Source organism: Canis aureus, chromosome 23 (genome assembly GCF_053574225.1).
Source record: "Canis aureus isolate CA01 chromosome 23, VMU_Caureus_v.1.0, whole genome shotgun sequence".
Taxonomy (NCBI): domain Eukaryota; kingdom Metazoa; phylum Chordata; class Mammalia; order Carnivora; family Canidae; genus Canis; species Canis aureus.
This window is the reverse complement of record NC_135633.1, coordinates 32,711,970-32,729,988: the sequence shown is the minus strand read 5'-3', so window position 1 is coordinate 32,729,988 and position 18,019 is coordinate 32,711,970. Positions and strand designations below refer to the sequence as shown.

At 39.4% G+C, this 18,019-nt stretch overlaps 1 protein-coding gene across 2 annotated transcripts in view; it reads left to right on the top strand.

Annotated features, from left to right (window-relative positions):
* Nucleotides 1–18,019, top strand: part of TENM4 (teneurin transmembrane protein 4) — a 2,712,352-nt gene that overhangs the window by 1,347,170 nt on the left and 1,347,163 nt on the right. For both annotated transcript variants that reach the window (XM_077867222.1, XM_077867224.1), the window contains one exon: nt 6,041–6,118. The gene's annotated coding sequence lies outside the window, so the exon portion shown is untranslated. The remainder of the gene's footprint in view (nt 1–6,040; nt 6,119–18,019) is intronic.

The following is an 18,019-nucleotide window of genomic DNA, read 5'->3' as shown; positions in this document are numbered from 1 at the left end:
CAAGTTTCCTTTCTTTTATGCTATGTTCTCTGTGTCGTCCAGAACAATGCAGAATAATTAGCTCCCTCTTTATCAAAGAAGATAAAGTGAACAGTTTATCTTCTTTGAGCCTGTTCCTCCATCTATAAAATGGAGATAGAGATACATAGTCATCTCTTCTGCGAATACTAAATATAGTAATTCAAACCAGGTGTCCAGATCATCTGGCACACCTGAATAAGTTCTCTTTGCTAACTACCTACAGCATTTGCATTAAAAGAGAAGATTCGGCAGGATAATTACTTAATTTGCTTGCTCACCAATGCCTTATAAACTGCCTACTAGATGTAGGGCTTGGTTTCTACATTGGATGAAACAGAAAATATTATGCTATAACATTTTAGAAACTGTAAGAATAATATGGATGGTCTGGTGGGAACCTAGAAGGTCAGGTAGGGCTTCCCAAGACGGAGAGGAATTTGATCTGGGTGTTGAAGAATGATTAGGAGTTATTCAGACAGCAGGGGGAGAAAGAAGACCTTCTAGACATAGTCAACTGGGAACAGTAATAGAAAAATTGTGAAGAATGCAAATATTGGCTTATTTACCCAGTCTGCTGGTCTGCCATTCCTAGGAAATCACACCTCCCGTTGCTTCCTTTTTTTCCTGCTAATTTTTATTTTACAAGCAACATAATAAAAATAAAGAAGTTAAAATCAATGCACCAATCTAATGCATTGAGTGCTTTTCTTTTTCTGTTTTGTTTTCTAGTCATTATCAGTGAGATTCTATTAAATTTTATCTTTTTATTAACCACTCACTATTGTTACAAATGCTTTGTTCCTATTTTTGATATTTATCATTACTGGTTTCCTTTCAATGACTCTTATTTTATGTATTATGTTTTATATTTTTTAAACTTTGAAAAATTCCAAGGATAACTATCTTGAGACATTATCATAAAGTAGCCAAGTGCACAGACTTTGAATAAAATGCCTGGGTGGAAACTGTGATGACACAAGTACTTTTTTTTTTTTTTTTTTTTTACCTTGGATAATTTATTGAAACTCTGCTCTGGTTTTGTTATCATTGTTATTATGTTGCTTTTTTCTCTCTAAATGAGAATTAACAATAGCTACTTCATATTTATTTTCACAAAAATGAAACAGGTCACAAAGGAAGCACTGAGTCCAGTGTCAAGTGATTAATGATGGCTCTGATTATTAACATATAATGCCTATTTTTTTTACATAAATATAAATATATATGTGAAGACGTTTGATTGATTTGATTCTTAGCCGGGAACAAAAGACACATATTTCATTCTTTATTCCAGCCCTATTATTGTCTATCTTCTGCTAAGAATCTTACAAGATGGCCCCATTAGCAGATAGTTTGTTCATTCATTCGTTCAATTTGCTGAATGCCCACTTTGTCCTAAACACTGTCGTAGGCTCCTATGAAGCTCGTGGTCTGGATGGGAGTAGATATGCATACGTGACAATGCGATGTGATAACCATCTGTCTACTGCGAGGACTGCGTGAGGCACTGTCAGACTCAGAACTCAACACTTCCTTTTGGTCCCCTGGAGCCATCCCCCCCACCTCCCAGGGAGGTAGCCCCAGCCTCTTCCACTAATCCTTACCCCTGTCTCCAGCCATGTGCATGCTTTCTTCTGGTTCCCATGACCAGAAGCTCTTGTTTGGTCTCAGGGTCTGTGCACATGCTCCTCCTCTGCCAGAGACCCCTTACTCTTTACATGTTGCATTTCTCATTGTCATCTCAGCATAAATGTCATTTTCTTAGAGAGCCCTGAGCCATCTATTGGCCTGTTGCTCTCCTTTTTCTTTTTCCATTCTAGCGTCTTCATCATTATCTTCTTAGGACATGTCAAGTATATAATTGTATACCATCCCCTCAGGCTGTGAGCTTCATACAGAGGCCATGTTTGTGTTCATCTCCATTCACACAACACTCAGTAGAGGTGAATGTAGAAAAGACTCTGTAAAATATGTCTTCAAAGGATAAAAATCAGGGAAGGTGAAATACATGTGCATTGAGACTCACCCGAAGAGGGGCGTCTGGGTGACTCAGTGATTGAGCGTCTGCCTTTGGCTCAGGTCATGATCGCGTGTCCTGGGATTGAGTCCCACATCCATCCCCTGACAGGGAGCCTGCCTCTCCCTCTGCCTATGTCTCTGCCTCTCTCTGTGTCTCATGAATAAATAAATAAAATCTTAAAAAAAAAAAAAGAATCTCACCAGAAGGGTTAAAGTTCACCAGGGATATAAGGAGAAATCGTCAGTGGTGAAGTGTCATGTTTTGGAAGCAAGCACACAAATTTAGAATCCATTCTTATGTGTCTTCAAATCCTGGTCTTGCTACACCTACATGAACTCGCGCAAATCATCTCAATGTTATGACCCATCTCACTTGCATCTGTGAAATGGAGATAATAGCACCAAGTTGTAAAGTTGTTGTGAGAGGTCAACCTAACGTATCCAAAGCATGTGGGTTGATCAACAAATAACGTTATTATGTCTGTCCTCAGATGTGACAAGGAGGATCATGAATTGTGTGGACTGGAAATATTCTGGCATAAAGAGTTCCCTTGTCTCAGTCTCAGAGGGGAGAGACAATGGTCTGACCTGAAGCATTTGGCTGCTGTGAGGAAAATTGAATTGTTGCAAAGTCTTCAGAAGTACAAAATGCCTACAGCAAGTTTTTGAAGGTCAAAGATTTTTAGTTTGTTTTTCACAGCATCCAGAAGATGTAAACTAGTGGTTCCTCCTTATCTCAGGCACTCATCTCAGTATCACACATGTGCTAGTTCATTTAATCCTAACCATCTATGGCCTGTGATTTCCCCAGCTCTGCAAATGAGGAAGCTGAGACACAGAGATGTCAAGAAACTTCAGGACCATGGGGTTAGTAAATGATGAAGCTGGACTTCCAGCCAAGTAGTGGGGCATCACCAGTGCACTGCACCACCTGTGTGTGCCAGAAAGCCCTGTGGAATTTGAATTGTTGCATATATGGGTTCAAATCCCTACTCCACTACTTACTAATTGTGCTGTGTGAGGCAAGGGTTTTAATTTCCCTGATCCTCTGTTTCCTCACTTAAAAGAGAAAGACAACGATATATAGTTTGAAGGAGGTTGTGATATTTAAACAAACCAGCATATGTGGTTGGTAGGTGCCAGCATGGTAGCTGATGCTTGGTGAAAGTGTCTAGCATTACTACTCACGATCGTACTAAAACCTGCCTGTGGGTTTTGACGTAGCTAAGATTTTATAAGTCTTGATGGCTGTTAATTGAGAAATATGCATCCGTGACAGGTAATCAATACGCTCATTTGGCAGTCAGGTTCCAGATGAAATAAAGCTAAACGATGATGCAATTAGAATATACAAACAAATCCCCCACAGAAGCCAAATAAACTTGACTGTTTTCTCCATCCTAATCATGCCACCGTGTTTGGAATACATCTGGAAGGCATTTTCTCGGTAAATCTGGACCCAGCTAAATAAATAGAGCTTCTTCGTTGGCTGTTTGCTTACCTGCTTTCTCCTTGGAGCTCAGTTTCCCTCCGCCCAAGTAGACAGCACGTAGGCCTGACTCCCTCAGTGTGAAGGACATGCCACACACCTCACTGACAAACAGTGTCCCCTGAAATTCACTTTGTCATTTCTTTCCTAGTTCTCAGACACAATGACAATAGCTGGCAATTTAAGTGGGGAAATAGTTTGGGAGGCAGGTTCTCAACAGTCTCTGGCAAATCTTTCTTAAAAAATCCTTTTCCTTTATTGGAGCATATGAATTACTTAACAACTATGGGCCTGTCTTTGTGGTCACCCTCATACCAACCTGCAAATTTTTTGTTCTGTATTCACAACTGCAGCTTACTAACTTGAAAATGCATCATAACTGCCATATGCCAATGACCATAATTAACCATAACCTTAGCCAATGTTTTAGCTAAAACAATAAACAATGATTTAAAAATAGAAAGAAAATCCTAGATCCTCTACTTATTAGCCCTGTGTCTTGGGCAAGTAATGTTAGTCCATGGGTCTCTGTTTTCTCAGCTTTCAAAAGAGGATGATTATAGTACCTGGCACTCAGTATGATAGGAAGTCCAAGGGATATAATAATAGTAATAATAACAATAAGCTCACATGCATGCTAGTTATGGTTATCATTGCCACCCTAAATTTTAAGTCAAATATCAGAAATGAGACTAATTTGTGTCATTTAACTTTTCCATAGTGCTTTCTGGTAGGCTTGGGATATGGCAAAGAACATGAGCTGTAGGGTCCTACAAACTTGGATTCATATTTTGTCTCTACCCCTTCTGCATGACCTTACATAGTGACCTAACCTCATTTGCAAGATCTTTAAAGAGTTGTTTATGAATATGTGACTCCTCCCAGAAACTTGGAATTTTAGCTTGAGCTAAAGCAAGAAAACTTGTGTGTTAGAGTACATAATCGTTATAATGTACCCATGAAGGTCTTAATGCTAGAATGATATGAAACTGCTTGCAAAGTAATTAGTCATAAGACCAGTAAACTGGTCCTCTTGGTATCATCTTGTCTAATGCATTCATTGTGTAGAGGAGAAAACCCCAAGGTTCTAAGAAGTTAAGTGACCCATCTGAGATGACAAAGCTAGTAAAAGGCTGAGCCCAAGAAGTGAACCCAGTTATCTTAGAGTGATCAGTATTCCACCTTAATCAGTCAGAGCAGAAGAATGAAATAAACAAAATAGTTATTAAGTTTAGATTAGAAATAAAGGTTGAAAGAAAGGCAAACAAGGAAGGAAAGGAGGGAGGGAAGGCGGGAAGGGGGAGATAATAATGAAATTGAGTACATGGCATCATTTGGGGTGTGTGGAAGTCCAGTGGTGCAGATTATGGTGGAACCTGTGGTATGAGGTGGTGAAGAGGGTGCTCAGAGGTGAGTGAGGTGGACTCAGGTCCCAGCTCTGCCTCCACAGGGCTGGGCAGTCTGCAAAAAGGGACTTCACTGCTTTGTGCCCAGGTTTTCTGGTATCACACTCTCTAATCTGTCTGTTGTAAGGGCTAAAGAGATGATTGATATAAAATTATTAGTACAGAGCTTAGCACATAGGAAATATTCCAGGCATTTAGCTGTTCTTATTATACGTGAAGTTGAGTGTTGTCTCTCTTCTATTTTTAAAGCTGTTGTTTTGGAGTCATTAAGATATCTTGGTTTGTTTTGTTTTGTTTTGTTTTAGTTAAATGCCATGGAGCTAACACTATGAAAAGGTGTTGGAAGTAATTGCAAAAGAAGCAAAGGCTTGGGAACGGGGCTGCAGAAGAACTGAGCATCAATGTATACAGTACCTCCTAGGACTTAAGGCACTGTGGAGAGAGCTTTCCTGTCTTCTACTTAATCCTTAGCACAAGTCTATGGGATAGGTATTGTTTCCCTCATTTTACAGATGAGGAAAATAAGAGTCTGAGCAATTAAATCATTTGGCTGAGGCATTTCTGACACACAAACCTTTTTCCTCTCCCTTCCAAGGTATAGTCCCTCCCCACCTATGTTTCCAGAAATCATTAAAAAAAAAGATCTAAGAAAACCACCTATTACTGGTTATTTGTTTCGTTGGATTTGGTTGGTCAGTTTTGGTTTTTAGGCAGCCTATTGTTGTTAACCGTCCTGTATCATTTCTTTTTTTTTTTTTTTTTTTTTTTTTTTTTTTTTTTTAAATTTTATTTATTTATGATAGTCACACAGAGAGAGAGAGAGAGAGAGGGGAGGGGGGGCAGAGACACAGGCAGAGGGAGAAGCAGGCCCCATGCACCGGGAGCCCGACGTGGGATTCGATCCCGAGTCTCCAGGATCGCGCCCTGGGCCAAAGGCAGGCGCCAAACCGCTGCGCCACCCAGGGATCCCCGTCCTGTATCATTTCTATGAATAACTCTCATTCATTTTCCCATCCCTTATTGCCTTCTGAAAACTGTGAATCACCAGATTTAAAAGTAAGAAGTCTCTGAGTTTACATGTTTTTCTGTGTTTTCTCATACGTAGGATAAACAGTATTGCTGCTTACAAGAAAGCTTGAGTTACAACATTCTTCTTGAACACTGATGGAAATGTCTAACTAAGGTAAAATAATATATTCTTTAATTGAATATTAATTGAATGACTAAATTTATTATTATTTGCTCAAGTGTTTGTGATTTGCCGAAACATGTCGGTAGACAAAGGGAGAGGGTAAAACAATTTCTTGTGCTCTTTAGTTTGAACAGAACCCTGTGGATTAGAAAGTGGCATTCTCAACAGACTTCTGTTAGTAGGGTCTATCACAGTTAGTAGAGGTGATTGGCATTAAATGTGTAGATCTTTGGGTTTGAATGGATTGGTTTTCTTCCTTGTATTTTTTGTTTTTTGTTTTAATTTTTGGAGATGTCCAAAGGAGAGGACTGAGCCTTTATTTGTAATGCTAAGGGAATGCTTAGCCCTTCAAAAATTCTTGCAGGTCATATTCCCTCTGTTTAAGTAGACTGAAATAGATTGCAATTAAAAATGAGAAGAACTATATTTAAGTAAGGTTAAGTAAATTGTTTATTGTATAGGAGGAAAAACTTTTCCTCTATCTCCAGTTTAATACCTGGAGTTTAGAGATTAAATTGACAAAAGACAAATTAACAGGAGAAAAACATTCTTTACGTGTGCAAACCACATACACATGAGCATACTCCATGAAGAGTAATTGAAAAGACTGGTTATAGTTTGGGACTTGTATACCTAACTTAGTAAGAGAAAGACAAGGGGAAGGAGAAGCTCCTAGGGGAAGAAAAAAATGGGTTTCTGTAGGAAAGACAAATGGGGTTTTTTTTGGCGAACAAACAGAAGATAAGAAAGTTTGTGATAATACTGGAATGAGTGGTCTTTCCATCTTCTTCAGGGCTTTAAAACTCCCCAGGAGAGGGGATTTAACAGTAGATTTACTTTTGGTTTCTCTTCTGAGAGCTCACCCACCCTGAGGAGACAATTTATGGCTGTCCTTATTTCTCTGAAATTTCTGCCTTTAGTCAAATAAGGGAAGATCCAAGAAGGGCGGCTTTTTTTTTTTTAATCTGTTGAATCTCAAATGCATTCAGCTTACAATAATTTTTATGCCAACTTTGCGGTCCCAAATAGGTCCCCACATCAGCTATCAGAAAGTATACCTACTTTTGTCTTTTTTGTGTGTTAACATTTCCCTGTCTGTTATATTTGTAGGTTGGAGTGATCAGCATTTAGCAGTGTATGTGTGAAAATACAATATCATATTTTAACAGAAACTCATAAGGATTATTGGATATTCTATACTCTTTCATATTTTAGTCCTTGATTTCAACCATAGCTCATGTCTAGGAGAGAAAATTCCAAAGGAAATTATATGGCATATCCCTGTGATGGTGACTCTTTCAGGGTGCCAAGAAGAAAGCTGATACCTCATCTCATAGGAGATTATTTTAGAAGTAGCTGGAAGAGTAAGGAAACAGAGAAAACCACCTGAGCAATAACATAGGCAGGCTTTATGAAGACGAGGAAGGATATTCAGCATTTAATAGTGGCCCAGATGTATAGCCCAGGCTGTTTTCATCCTGCCATACCTTTGTAACTGCCTAGAACCCCCTCTGACTGTAGCCAGTCTTCCACACTTGCAACTCAGAGAGAGACGAGCCCTGCTCTCCATTCCAGTTGTTACAGATGCCTTGCTTCTGTCTGTCTCACAGCTTCTGTGCCATGCTGAAATGCACCACACTTTCATATTACCAATGTAGAAAGAACAGCTTGAGTTGGTTTGTCGCTACCCATTATAGGACATTCTAGTGAAAAGAGTCCTTGTGTAAAACATCCTGTAGGTCCCTGGATTCTCCTATGTCCACAACACAGCTCTTTGTCTATACCTGTTGTAAAATATGTGGTCTAATGAGTTCTGGTCAGGGTAACAAATATATGTGGCTTCAACATGACAAAATGAAAGAAATAGTCTTGGGCCTCTTCCAAGAGTATCAGGTATTTGTAGAATTCCCATTAAGGGGATGCTGGTTTTTAGTTCGATCAGACCATTGGTCACTGCTTCCCCATGCATAGCAATATACTTTAGGAACATTAGCAGAGCAGAATTTCCTTGGTTATTATGTGGGGACATGACTGAAACCTGTTTGGATTTATCTAATTCTTAATTTCCATTGAGTAGGAAAACACAAACGTGGACTATGAAGAATAAAAGGTAAGCTACAACTCTATGAGCAGCAACAGAAGGAAAAATCTAAGGAAAGGAGTGGTACCTAAGAAAGAACTTCAAAGGGATACTTGATAGGAGGGTCCAGGGAGGAGAAATAAATGACCCCAGGCTTTCCCATAGGTCTAACTTTAAGAAGATATGTTGGCAATCTTTGAAAAGCAAAGAAGGAACAATGGAATGTCCTTTTCTATAACTCAGAGGTCCAGAGTCTGAGTGTAGTCAGTAAAAGACAACTTTGATAACACCTTTGATTTATCTACCACTAAAGGATTAGAGTGGATAGGAGAGACCTGAGAGAAACACGAGAGAGAAATGAGTCAGAGAATTAATGAGTTCCTAAGAAGAAAGTTGATATAATCCCCCTCCCTGCCTCAATCCAACCTTCTGATGACTTGGAGTAATCTAAGATTGCAAATACTACTGTTTCTCCACTTTTCTAAAGTATTCCTCTATAAAAACGAATAACAACAGATTTTTTCTTTCACAGAAAAAAAAAGAAGTAAATGGATAAGATTTTTCTCATTTTAAAACTTTCCTACTCCTGTTTTCTTTTAAACCTTTGGGACTGGCTCTTATTCTGCCTTCCATGTGCACCTGCCAATGACCAAATTAATGAAAAAGCTGTAAATGATGTTAGTGGAAAGATTCAGAAATAAGTGATTGTGCTTAAGTCATGATATATTTTTTTATAGATTTGAATTGCCTTACTCTGGTTTTCTGTTGCATTTACACACAGCAATCTAGTCATATTTTCTGCTCATAAAAGTCATACATACTTTAGATACTGGGATTAACTGTGTCTTTTGTACTAGGGCTGTGTAACGATCATGGTGTTGTGTGACTTCCAGGTGTTTTGCCACCTGGACGACGTACAAAAGCACTGGTCAGGATCATAGTTTCCATGTGTGACTGCAACACGTGGATATGATATTTGTTATTATTGACCGTGTTTCCCAGAACGTCTTTCTGAAGCACTTCATTAAGAGTTCTCAGATGCAAAAGCGTGTATTTGTCCAGGTTTGCCAGGCAGAGAGCTGATGAGTCTTGGGATGTGATAGGCTTCAGGTCACCCAATCCCCACAGAGACACATGGTACTCTCAAATAAATGTGAGCCCAATAGTTGCCCAGGATGTACTGGGGGTGACTTCATCTTCTGGGAAACTGTCCCTAGTCAAAGGGCAAATGGATGACCTGACACTACTCTTACAAAATCGAGGGTAAAGACACTACAAGAACAGTTAACTGGGCCTGGGAAAGGAACTAGAGACGTGATCAAAAGTATTTATTGAGTCCTTCATGTATCCTTAGGAATAAGATCAGCTGAAGAGCAAAGTCTCCATGCTGATCTTTTGAATCTAAAAGACCAGTTTCTGGGAAGAAGGAGCCAAATTGCCTCTGCAATTTCAAAGGAACTGGTTTGCATCAGGTCTTGAACAAATGAGGAGAATCCAGGATGATCTACCCCCCAAAAAATCAAGTCTTTAGTTACCTCTGTGGCCATGTGTGTGTAAAACAGGGGGGCTAAGACCCTAGGACAAGCATCCAGTGATTAAAAATTCTCTACTAGTGACCTGTTGCACACTTGGAGTTTATCACAGCTCTGAGTGTATGTTTAGTGTGATATACTCTCTCTGAATATCTCTTCCTTGTTTGAATTTTCTGCCACTGGAATATCTGTAAGGTAGTGTGTTTGTAAGTCAGTCCTAGCGGACACACTTCAAAGGTGGTATCTATGTGGTTCATACAGAAGCTGAGCTTCACCTGTTACTTGTCTGCCAATGTCAGGGTATTCATCAGCACTGACTGAGGTGAGCCCTATGGCCCTAGTGCCCACAAACAGAAGCAATGATTTAATCACCTCTGAGTTGGCGCCAGGTATCTTCAACCTTCAATTGCATTTCCTGGCCCTATCTGAGCACAGAGTTGGCTGAGGTGACCCTCCCTCACCCTTATGAAACAGAAGGTCTCACAAATCTTTTTTTTTTCTGACCTTTCTCCCAGGAGACCATGTAGTGCCTGAAATGCTGTGTGCAAGTTTTTGCAACTTTTGTCCTGTAAGAAAAGGTATTTGGTATTGTAGCTTATAAGCAAAACCCTAAAATCAGTCTGGGGAACACCGACTGATTTGCCACCCTTTCCCCACCACATTTGTAAATAAGGAATCAAATAGACCTTCCCCTGCTCCCCCAAACACATGCCGCTCTTACCTCCTCAGCACTCCAGCAGGCAATCTTTTCTCCAGAATTGTCAGGAAAGCACTGGCTGACAGGTTGTGTTATTGCTTCTGATCCCATTGGTCACATCATGTAACATCTTAACTCCTAACCTAATTCGATGGATGCAGCTTGACAGGGCATAACATGGATGCTGGTCCAGCTTCCCCAGTGTGTGTTTAAGACCCCACCTCCCTGCAGGCTACTGGAGCCTGCACAACATTCAAAACACTTCAGAGCATATTTCTTGGTCAAAACAGGTGCATAGCCTATCCCTAACTATAGAGCTAGATTCTTGGAAATAACTGTGGCCATGCTTGTCTTCTTGTTTAAGAAGGTTTGAGATCTTAAGTCAGTACAAGAAAATATAGGGTTTAGGGGACTGAAGTTATGGTGATCTTTAGAAAGCATTTTAATTTTTTCATATTCAATACACTTAATAAATCAAAAAAAATGGCAAACTCAATAAAGAGAATATCAATTACATTTTTTAAATTTCCAATTTAAAATTGGAGAATTGAACAATTCCATTTCATGTACTGTCTCTTCCCCAGGAGACACTTTTATTTTATTTTATTTTATTTTATTGTAATATTTTATTTTTTATTTAAATTCAATTAGTCAACATATAGTACATCATTAGTTTCAGATGACATTTTCAATAATTCATCAGTTGCATGTAACTCCCAGTAGTCATCATATCACGTGCCCCCCTTAATGCCCATCACCCAGTTTCCCCATCCCTCCACCTACCTCCCCTTCAGCAGCCCTCAGTTTATTTCCCAGAGTTAAGAGTCTCTCATGGTTTATCTCCCTCTCTGATTTTTTCCCATTCAATTTCTCCTCCTTCACTTTTGGTCCTCTGTACTATTTCTTATATTCCACATATGACTGAAACCATATGATAATTATCTTTCTCTGACTTATTTTGTTCAGCATAACACCCTCCAGTTCCATCGACGTTGATGGTAGGTATTTATCCTTTCTGCTGGCTGAGTATTCCCAGAAGACATTTTTAGCTTGTGTATTTGTTTTACTGTGTTGTAGATTACTGTATGCTAAGAGAAATTTAGTTTTTTTTTTTTTCTGTGTTTGGGCTTCGTCTGTCTTTCTGATTCAATGGTCCAGAGAGTTTGCTTCCTGGGTACTCTCTATGTGCCCCAAATGTGGGCTCAAAGCATCTGCTGTCAGCTCCTGAATACCTCCAGTGCCTCCCTCCTACCCTTCGAGGTGTAAGGGAAAGAAAGATACATTCAGTTACCTTTCCTTCTGTTCTGCCCCCAAATTAACTCTTTAAGTCTTTTATCTAGTCCAACTCCAGTTATTTTCTGATGACTTTGGCATAATCTAGAGATATCTAACTTTGAGTCCCGTCTCTGACGTTCACTAGCTGTGAATTCTTGGACAAGTTACCTAACCACAGAAGCTTCAGTTTCATCATCTATAAAATAGGGTTATACTCTTCAATTACATTGGGTGGTCATAAGGATTACGTGGCATGGAGAATATAAAATGTGTAGCACAATGTCAGACCCAGAGGACATGCTCAGCACTAGTCATGTTTAGGAGTCATGGTTGCAGTGCTAACAAGTGTGGACTTTGGAATGAGACTCATCCGTTTTCATTTTCCACATCTATCCACTACTACTCTTAAGACAAAGCAAGCTTCCTTGTCTGAACCTCACTTTCTTTATATATAATAGGGGAATATAGTACAGTGGGTCCTTTCATAATAAGATAAGTGGTTCATAAAAATTCAAACCTATAAACCAAAGAGCTACGTTAATGAAATAACTGGAGTGAGCCGTTATAGCCGGCTGGCTGGCCAAAAGTTTAGAGTCCACCTGGGCAGACCAAACCCTTCCCGCTTCTGATTGTTGACTTAGCGCCCTCTTTTGGCAGTGGTGGAACTTCCTGCAGTTAGATGCGGCCTATCTTGTCTCAGCCTGTTGAGCCAAGAGATCAGAAATCCAGGGTCCCATCTTTAGATTCCCTGATTTCCAAACAGGATTGACTGACATTTTTTTGACCAACCTTATCTCCATCCAGCATAAAATAAGAATTTTATCCAGGCTCTGTGTCTATCTGAAAGTAGGAGTTAGGCAGAAGGTAAGAGCTAATTACATATGAATTATAATATATATGAAATTCCGATTGGCATAATTGTGATCAGTATTTATATATATTATATATTGATATGTGTGTATTTTATATATTATATATATGAAGTCATTACATTGGGGCATTTTCTCATGGGACTTTATTATATCTATCTTTAAATTTTTGTGTAGTTAAATGAGATTACACATTAAACAGGCTGTCTCATTTCATTTAGACTACTATAACAAAATATCACAAACCAGTAGCTTATAAACAACATAAATTTACTTCTCACAATTCTGGAGGCTGAGAAGTCCAAGATTAGGGTGCCACCGTGTTCGAGTAAGGGCCATAGCTGGGTGCCTTTTCACTATATCCTCACATGGTAGAAGAGGTCTAGGGATTTCTCTGGAGCCTCTTTCATAAGGTACTAATCCCTCTCATGAGGAGTCCACCTTCATGACTTAAGTACCCCCCAAAGGCTCCACCTACTAATACCATCACTTAGGGGTTAGGATTTCAACATATGCATTTGGAGGGACACAAACTTTCAGACCATAGCATGCACCTAGCATAGCTCTGGCATATTCTTATTAAATAATAAGAAATATTATCTTTTTAAAATGTTATTATTGATGAAGGTATAACACACAAGTTGAAACAAAAGTTCTTGAGGTTTCTAGAAAAGTATAAAGAAGAAAACTGGCAATATAGACCAGAATTTCCTCTACCAAGAATTACAAGTTGGGAAGAGATTACTGTAATTCCACAATATTAGACTTCATAAAATTTACCACCTAAAATAAATACCTGCAGTTCATGAAACAGATTTGAATTAAATATATATGATCAGCCCATAGCATTTTGGCTTTAGCAGATTGACAGCACAGGCATGTCTCCGACCTTTACACACCCCTCTGGCAGAACTTATGTGACTCCTTACCACATAGTCAAGACTTGATATTGATTTTAATAGAATTTCACCTGCAGAGAACTAAATGATTTTCCTCACATCTATATATTCTGGATGAGTCCTGACTGCCAGAGAAGGGGCAGCTAAGACAATAGGGAAGATCCCTCCCACCATAATCTCTCTTCATCAAAAGAAAACCCGTCTTCACCAAAAGAAGGGACCGGTGCTGTACTGGGTTTCCTCGGATACAGTGTTGGTGCTCAAGGCACAGCCATTGTAGCATAATCTTTAAATCATTCTTTGAATAGCAGTTTTAGTTCCTTTGCATAACACAGGTCTGGAGTCAGAAATGTAAAAGACAAGTGGCAGTCGCTAATTCTAAGATGTTCAAAGAAGAAACAAACAAAAAAACAGACACATGTAAACATGAATCCCACCAAGAAGAGGGTGGGCTGGAGATGAAAGGGCTTGGAGTCAGAGAGACCTGTGAAGCTCATGGAAACTTCACAGTGAGAGGAGGGACAAGGGTGCTGGACAGGGGCTGTGTAGTAGAAACAGAAGGGGAGAGAGGAAAATTCTGAGTTGAAAGCATAGGGGGAAGCGTAGCAAAGGAGACAACTAAGAAACTCGGAAAACCAAGGCTCTACGAAAAGAATAGCTTTGAATTTTCCAAATCAAATTGGTTGCATTTCTCCCACCGTCAGATCAATTTCCAAGGAGTCTAAGTCTCTGGTAATTCATTTCAGCACCTTTTAAAGCATCTGTGGTGATCAGTTGCCTGATGCATTAAGAAACAAATGACTGACGGGATATATGTATTTTTAAATGTTGTGTTATTTCTTTTCTTTTCTTCTTGGTCTTGAAGTGCTTTAGAAGTTAGAACGAAGCTGTGAGTCATATGCTGCCTAGCTAGGGAGGCAGGAGGAAGAGGAAGCCATTGCCAGCTGATAGAAAATCAGGTTTTAAGTCCTATTTGTTTTCCAGTGTCTCCATGATGTGACATTAGGAGATGATGGCTGCAGTTACAGGAGGACATTTGTTCCAATGATGTTCATAAATATACTTTGTTAGGCAGTTCTATCGAATCCACCTGCTTTTCCTTCCCTCTCTAAGGACAGACTGCTTTTCAGATGTTTGATTTCTTTCTCTCAGATGGGACTGTGCTGACTGAGAATCTGAAACTCAGTGTGAGACATGGAATATTAAATCTACCTGCAGTATTTGTGTGGGAGGGAAAGGCAAGGTGGGGGATGAAGGGACAGCGGAGGGAATGCTAATCCCGTAAGACAGCTTTTGCATTTGAGGTGAACACTAGTGTGGCCGGGTGGCCATTGGAGGCTGGCATGAATGGAGAGTTGGTTGTTGAAAGTTTGGCAGATCTCTTTTCGTTCTAGATTGGGGCTTTGTTTTTTAGATCAGCAGAGATGTTGAATTCTTTCTTCTTGGAGTTTGTGAAGAACTTTGGGGAAGAGATCATACAAAGAGATTAAATGGTCTTTATCTGTGAGCTGAGACTACCATTACTCACCTAGCAAGACTGTTATAAAATCAAATAACGTGGAATATTTTTAGCCTACCAGCTTCAGGCATTAGCTGGGCTAGGGTCCTGAAGGATGTCTGTCTTCTGCCTCCTTTCTATGAGTGCCTGGTGCATGAGAGATGGCTCTGTAGTGAAAGTGTGACACATTAAAGTATACCTCAGTGTATAGACAACTCCCTGGGGATCTTGTGGAAATTCTGATTCTTACTTAATAAGTCTTTATCAGGGACCAAGATTACGCATTTTTAACAAGCTTCCAAGCAATATAGGTGTGAATGGCCCTTGGACCATGCTTTAGTAAGAAGAACCTACCAGAATGGGGTCATCTGATGCAGTAGGCAGGAGGAAATGGAGAAGAGGCCTCTACTGTGGAGTCTGGACTTGCAAGTGAAGTTGGGTGCTTCAAAGGATACTGTCCAACTATATCCAGTAAGTCAGGTGTAGAGGGGGCAATTCCTATAGCAGAGGAAGTTTTGTGCTCTTTGTGGGACTTGACTGTGGTGATGAGATCAATACTAGTCTTGAGACGATCAGGAAGCGAGGGGATCTATGTCATCATCCTCATGTGTGAAACCCCAACTGCTCCCGATTATCTTTGCATTAAAGTCCAAATAACTCACCATCTACCATGTCCTTCGTGAGAATGCCTCTGGTTTCTCATACCGTTTCCTCGCACACCCCTTTTACTTTTCCACACGTGTTACACTTCCACACATACAGAGTCTTCTGCCTGGAATGCTCTTTGCTTGCTGCTGCTTTGCCTATCTGGCAAACTCCTATTCATACCTTTTGAATTCCTTTGTAAAATCAGCTTCTCTGTGAAACTTACATTGACAGCCTCTATATATTAAATCTTTAGCCTTATTTCTCGGGACTGAAGTGATCTTTTGCTGTATGTCTTTTTCTCTGTAGCCTGAAAGGCCCTTGAAACCTGAGTTTTTGCTTTTTTAACTGCCTCTGTCTTTCCTAGGGCCTAGCACAGTGCTGGGCAGTGGCAGTCACTTAGTAAATTCTACTTAAAGGGAACAGAGGAAAGGTAGAAGAAACAGGATGCAATGATTACAGCTGCTCTGGAAAAGTGCCTGTGAGCATGAGGGGTTTTCTCCAAGAGAGCCTGGGAATAGACCAGAGAGGACCTTCCTGTGAAAAAAGTTGCTATGCACTAAGCAATGGTGAGTCTGTGCATATATTGTGCAGTATGGGCTGTAGGAGCATCCTAGGTGAGAGGGGATGACCCTATCACTGGGAAGAGAAGAGACTGGTGCTCTGTGATTTTCTGAAGTCCTTGTGCTCTGAACAACTGCTAAGCCCACTTTATCTGCTCCACAGACATAGAGTCTTCTTTTTCCTCCCCTAGATCCCACCGTCGCGTAATAAGTAGTTAGGGCCAATGCTGAATCCTTGAAATCCTGCTTAGCATTTGGGACAGAAAGACATAAACCTGAGTTTCATCCAGTCATGGAAAACTTACATTACAAAAAAGAGAGGAGAAATAGAGCCTCTTCTGCATGAATTCTACCCTCAGAGCCCAGGGCTTGCTTCCTCTGTCTCTGCTTCATCTGAGGTCATTGACCATGACTAGTTTTCCAAATGTGCAACCGGAGTTCTTTGGTCCTGAGTCCATCAACTGCATATAGGTAAGGCTTTATATATGGTGTTTTGCCAGCACCCTTTTGTCAAAACAATTCATGGTACCAAATGATGGAAAATGCTCCTAAACGGACACTAGACATGAATCCTTGCTGTGCCGTATGCAAACCATAAGAAGTGGGGTAGTTGGACTCTCTGTACCCCGGATTCTTTATGTGTAAAGTGAGAATAACAATCTCTACCTCAGAGGATTGCTGTAAGGATTTTTAAAAATGCTGTTTTATTCTGTTGCTTCTATCTCTTTCTTATAACACCCATGCCAATAATATTACCTTGAACATTATTAAAAAGCAACTTCCTCAATTACTTACTTAGTTCCACTTCTGGCTGACTCAACCATATACTAAAATATAAGGTTACCATAAAAAAATGACTTGGTACCAGAGAAGAAAAAGATGTAAATATCAATGCAATAGAATAGAGCACCCTCAAAAGACCTAAAATCTATACCAGCATATAAAGAGTAGTGACTCGACACATGTGACATTCATAATATTTATCATAAGCAAATCAATTTACAAAACAAAGATTGACACATTGACAGACAAAATGGCCAATGAGGGTATTAGAAAAGAAATTCACAGAAAACAACAACAACAACAACTGTGGCCAATAAGTATATCAAACTCTTTCCAGGCTCTCCTATTATTATTTTTTTCATACAAGGACACTAGTACTTAGAAGACGTAAGTAACTTGTCAAAAATCATTCAAAGGGTAAGTGGACCATCCCAGCATGGACGTGGTTTCTTCTAGTGTCTTGTCTTTGAAAGAATATTTTCTTGCTATTGCTATTTTTGTCTGTTTTTCCTTTCCAAATAAAAAATATGTCAACTTCTTCTTGAATTTTGAAATTAAAGTAAAATAAAATGTGAAATCCTGCTGGAATATGTACAGGAATTGTGTAAAATCTATACATTAAAATAAAAAAGTTGAAACCTTTAATAATGACAGTTTTGTTATTTATACATCCATCTCTTATTCTTTAAATGGAAATGTTTGTTTATTTCTTCTCAGCCAGGAAATCTTCTGGGTACAAGTGACAGAAAAATGAACAAAATATAACCGGTACCCTCAAGCACTTTCTTTACCAGTGTAGCGGGTAGACAGATACATAAATAAACAATCTTAAAATTAGCTTTGTTGAGTACAGCTACTTATAGTAAACATGTTTTGTTAATTGTAACAAATACTATCCGATTTATAAAATGCCTTTGGTGTATAATCATGCCATCTGCACATAATAGAGATTTACAACATTTTATCTAAAATCCTTAAGGCCAGATATGTCTTGCAATTCAGAGTTTTGAATGTAATATGGTGCATATTCCAAATATTACCAACAGCCCCA